The sequence below is a fragment of the Triticum aestivum genome, chromosome 3D (genome assembly GCF_018294505.1).
Source record: "Triticum aestivum cultivar Chinese Spring chromosome 3D, IWGSC CS RefSeq v2.1, whole genome shotgun sequence".
Taxonomy (NCBI): Eukaryota; Viridiplantae; Streptophyta; class Magnoliopsida; order Poales; family Poaceae; genus Triticum; species Triticum aestivum.
In genome coordinates, this window is record NC_057802.1 from 140531968 (window position 1) to 140537595 (window position 5628).

The window sequence follows — 5628 nt, forward strand, 5'->3', positions numbered from 1 at the left end:
AGGGTATTGCAGCAAAGTAGCGTAAGTATTTCCCTCAGTTTTTGAGAACCAAGGTATCAATCTACTAGGAGGCTACACACGAGTCCCTCGCACCTACACAAACAAATAAATCCTCGCAACCAACGCGATAAGGGGTTGTCAATCCCTACACGGTCACTTACGAGAATGAGATCTGATAGATATGATAAGATAATATTTTTGGTATTTTTGCGATAAAGATGCAAAGTAAAGAACGTAAAATAAAAACGGCAAAAGAAATAGCTAAGTGTTGGAAGATTAATATGATGGAAAATAGACCTGGGGGCCATAGGTTTCACTAGTGGCTTCTCTCGAGATCATAAGTATTTACGGTGGGTGAACAAATTACTGTTGAGCAATTGACAGAATTGAGCATAGTTATGAGAATATCTAGGCATGATCATGTATATAGGCATCACGTCCGAGACAGGTAGACCGACTCCTGCCTGCATCTACTACTATTACTCCACACATCGACCGCTATCCAGCATGCATCTAGAGTATTAAGTTCATAAGAACAGAGTAACGCTTTAAGCAAGATGACATGATGTAGAGGGATAAACTCATGCAATATGATAAAAAACCCATCTTGTTATCCTCGATGACAACAATACTATACGTGCCTTGCTGCCCCTACTGTCACTGGGAAAGGACACCGCAAGATTGAACCCAAAGCTAACCACTTCTCCAAGTGCAAGAAAGATCAATCTAGTAGGCTAAACCAAACTGATAATTCTAAGAGACTTGCAAGGATAACCAATCATACATAAAAGAATTCAAAAGATTCAAATATTGTTCATAGATAAACTTGATCATAAACCCACAATTCATCGGTCTCAACAAACACACCGCAAAAGAAGATTACATCGAATAGATCTCCACAAGAGAGGGGGAGAACATTGTATTGATATCCAAAAAGAGAGAGGAAGCCATCTAGATAATAACTATGGACCTGAAGTTCTGAGGTAAACTACTCACACTTCATCGGAGAGGCTATGGTGTTGATGTAGAAGCCCTCCGTGATCGATGCCCCCTCCAGCAGAGCTCCAGAACAGGCCCCAAGATGGGATCTCACGGGTACAGAAGGTTGCGGCGGTGGAATTAGGTTTTTGGCTCCGTATCTGGTAGTTTGGGGTATGTAGGTATATATAGGAGGAAGGAGTACGTCAGTGGAGCAACGTGGGGCCCACGAGGGTGGAGGACGCGCCCAGGGGGGTAGGCGCGCCCCCTACCTCGTGGCTTCCTGGTAGCTTTCTTGACGTAGGGTCCAAGTCCTCTGGATCACGTTCATTCCGAAAATCACGTTCCCGAAAGTTTCATTCCGTTTGGACTCCGTTTGATATTCTTTTTCTGCGGAACTCTGAAATAGGCAAAAAACAACAATTCTGGGCTGGGCCTCCAGTTAATAGGTTAGTCCCAAAAATAATATAAAAGTGTATAATAAAGCCCAATAATGTCCAAAACAGAAGATAATATAGCATGGAGCAATCAAAAATTATAGATACGTTGGAGACGTATCTAGCGTCCCCAAGCTTAATTCCTGCTCATCCTCGAGTAGGTAAATGATAAAAACAGAATTTTTTATGTGGAATGCTACTTGGCATAATTTCAATGTAATTCTTCTTAATTGTGGTCTGAATATTCAGATCCGAAAGATTCAAGATAAAAGTGCAATATTGACATCAAAATAATAAGACTTCAGGCATACTAACTAAGCAATTATGTCCTCTCAAAATAACATGGCCAAAGAAAGTTCATCCCTACAAAATCATATAGTTTAGTCATGCTCCATTTTCGTCACACAAGAATGCTCTCATCATGCACAACCCCGATGACAAGCCAAGCAGTTGTTTCATACTTTAGTAATCTCAAACTTTTTCAACCTTCACGCAATACATGAGCGTGAGCCATGGATATAGCACTATGGGTGGAATAGAATATGATGATGGGGGTTATGTGGAGAAGACAAAAAGGGAGAAAGTCTCACATCAATGAGGCTAATCAATGAGCTATGGAGATGCCCATCGACTGATGTTAATGCAAGGAGTAGGGATTGCCATGCAACAGATGCACTAGAGGTATAAATATATGAAAGCTCAACAAAAGAAACTATGTGGGGTTGCATCCAACTTGCTTGCTCACGAAGACCTAGGGCACTTGAGGAGGCCCATTGTTGGAATATACAAGCCAAGTTCTATAATGAAAAATTCCCACTAGTATATGAAAGTGGCAAAACAAGAGACTCTCTATTATGAAGATCACGGTGCTACTTTGAAGCACAAGTGTGGTAAAAGGATAGTAACATTGTCCCTTCTCTCTTTTTCTCTCATTTTTTTGGGCCTTCTCCTTTTTTTGGCCTTTCTCTTTTTTTATTCCTCAATTGGGACAATGCTCTGGAAAATGATGATCATCACACTTCTATTTATTTACAACTCAATGATTACAACTCGATACTAGAACAAAGTATGACTCTATATGAATGCCTCCGGCGGTGTACCGGGATATGCAATGTACCAAGAGTGACATGTATGAAAGAATTATGAACGGTGGCTTTGCCACAAATACTATGTCAACTACATGATCATGCAAAGCAATATGACAATGATGAATGTGATGATAAACGGAATGGTGGAAAGTTGCATGGCAATATATCTCGGAATGGCTATGGAAATGTCATAATAGGTAGGTATGGTGGCTGTTTTGAGGAAGATATAAGGAGGTTTATGTGTGAAAGAGCGTATCATATGACGGGGTTTGGATGCACCGGCGAAGTTTGCACCAACTCTCAATGTGAGAAAGGGCAATGCACGGTACCGAAGAGGCTAGTAATGGTGGAAAGCTGAGAGTGTGTATAATCTATGGACTCAACATTAGTCATAAAGAACTCACATACTTATTGCAAAAATCTACAAGTCATCAAAACCAAGCACTACGCGCATGCTCCTAGGGGGATAGATTGGTAGGAAAAGACCATCGCTCGTCCCCGACCACCACTCATAAGGAGGACAATCAAAGAACACCTCATGTTTCAAATTTGTTACATAATGTTTACCATACATGCATGCTACGGGACTTGCAAACTTCAAAACAAGTATTTCTCAAATTCACAACTACTCAACTATCACAGCTTTAATATCACTACCTCCATGTCTCAAAACAATCATCAAGCATCAAACTTCTCTTAGTATTCAACACACTCATAAGAAAGTTTTTACTAATCTTGAATACCTAGCATATTAGGATTTTTTAAGAAAATTACCATGCTATTTAGGACTCTCAAAATATTCTAAGTGAAGTATGAGAGATCAATAATTTCTATAAAACAAATCCACCACCGTGCTCTAAAAGATATAAGTGAAGTACTAGAGCAAAAACTATATAACTCAAAAGATATAAGTGAAGCACATAGAGTATTCTAATAATTTCCGAATCATGTGTGTCTCTCTCAAAAGGTGTGTACAGCAAATATGATTGTGGTAAACTAAAATCAAAGACTCAAATAATACAAGACACTCCAAGAAAAACACATTTCATGTAGTGAATAAAAATATAGTTCCAAGTAAAGTTACCGATGGAAGTAGACGAAAGAGGGGATGCCTTCCGGGGCATCCCCAAGCTTTGGCTTTTAGGTGTACTTAGATTATCTTGGGGGTGCCATGGGCATCCCCAAGCTTAGGCTCTTGCCACTCCTTGTTCCATAATCCATCAAATCTTTCACCCAAAACTTGAAGACTTCACAACACAAAACTCAGCAGAAAATCTCGTGAGCTCCGTTAGCGAAAGAAAACAAAAGACCACTTCAAGGTACTGTAATGAACTCATACTTTATTTATATTGGTGTTAAACCTACTGTATTCCAACTTCTCTAGCCATAGATTCATCAAAATAAGCAAACAACACACGAAAAACAGAATCTGTCAAAAACAGAACAGTCTGTAGTAATCCGTAACTAACACAAACTTCTGGAACTCCAAAAAATCAGCCAAAATAGGAAGACCTAGACAATTTGTTTATTGATCAGCAGCAATTGGAATCAACATTTTATCACGTTCTGGTGATTTTTAACAATTATTTTCGTGAACAGAAAGTTTCTGGAATTTTCTGCAAGATCAAATAACTATCATCCAAGAAGATCCTATAGGTTTAACTTGGCACAAACACTAATTAAAACATAAAAAGACATCTAACCAGAGGCTAGAACAAATATTTATTCCCAAACAAAAGCAAAAGAAAAAAAACTAAAAATAAAATTGGGTTGCCTCCCGACAAGCGCTATCGTTTAACGCCCCTAGCTAGGCATAATAGCAAGGATAGATCTAGGTATTGCCATCTTTGGTAGGCAACTCTTTAATAAGACATCTATCACCTTTGGGAGTTTCTTTCTTTTTATTAATTATCAAACTCCTAGGCATAAAATCGAAAAATTCATTTGTAGCAAATGGTTCCTTAATGATAGCAAAAAGATCGGGATGAATACTTATAGATTTGAGATCCGCAGTTTCCTTACTAGAGGATTCACCCTTGTTTTTAGGAACATACATAAGCTTGGCAATTTTAGTTGGAGGACTTGGATTATTCTTTACGGAAGAAAAAGCGGTTCCCAAGTTGGTAATGATACCCTCAAGTTTATCGATTCTAGTGGAATCTTGATTTATTCTTTCATTAACTAAGGGTTCCTTCTCCTTAATATTTTTCAAAGTGACTCCTACTTTAGATCCATATTGGGTAATTTGGTTGTGGATCTTTTTATCCAAATTTTCAATTAACTCTAGGGTAGCAACTTTATTTTCAATAATTTCAAGTCTTTGCATTACATGCTCCAAAGTTAACATAGTTCCATTAACCAAAAGAGGTGGTGAGCCAAACAAATCTATCATAGCATTATAAGAATCAAAAGTATGGCTACCCAAGAAATTCCCTCCGGTAATGGTATCAAGGATATATCTGTACCAAGGAGTAGCGCCTACATAAAATTTGCGGAGAAGAATGGAAGTAGATTGCTTCTGGGTAGATCTATTTTGAGCATTGCAAATTCTATACCAAGCGTCTTTTAGATTTTCTCCCTCCCTTTGCTTAAAATTGAGAACTTCATTCTCGGGAGACAATGGAGAAGATAGAGAACTAGCCATATTGACAAGCAAATAGAAAAGAGGCAAACAAAAGAGAGAGGGTGAATAAAACGGCAAGGGTGAAGTGGGGGAGAGGAAAACGAGAGGCAAATGGCGAATAATGTAATGCGGGAGATAAGGGTTTGTGATGGGTACTTGGTATGTTGACTTTTGCGTAGACCTCCCCGGCAACGGTGCCAGAAATCCTTCTTGCTACCTCTTGAGCACTGCATTGGTTTTCCCTTGAAGAGGAAAGGGTGATGCAGTAAAGTAGCGTAAGTATTTCCCTCAGTTTTTGAGAACCAAGGTATCAATCCAGTAGGAGGCTACACACGAGTCCCTCGCACCTACACAAACAAATAAATCCTCACAACCAACGCGATAAGGGGTTGTCAATCCCTACAAGGTCACTTACGAGAGTGAGATCTGATAGATATGATAAGATAATATTTTTGGTATTTTTGTGATAAAGATGCAAACTAAAGAAAGTAAAATAAAAACG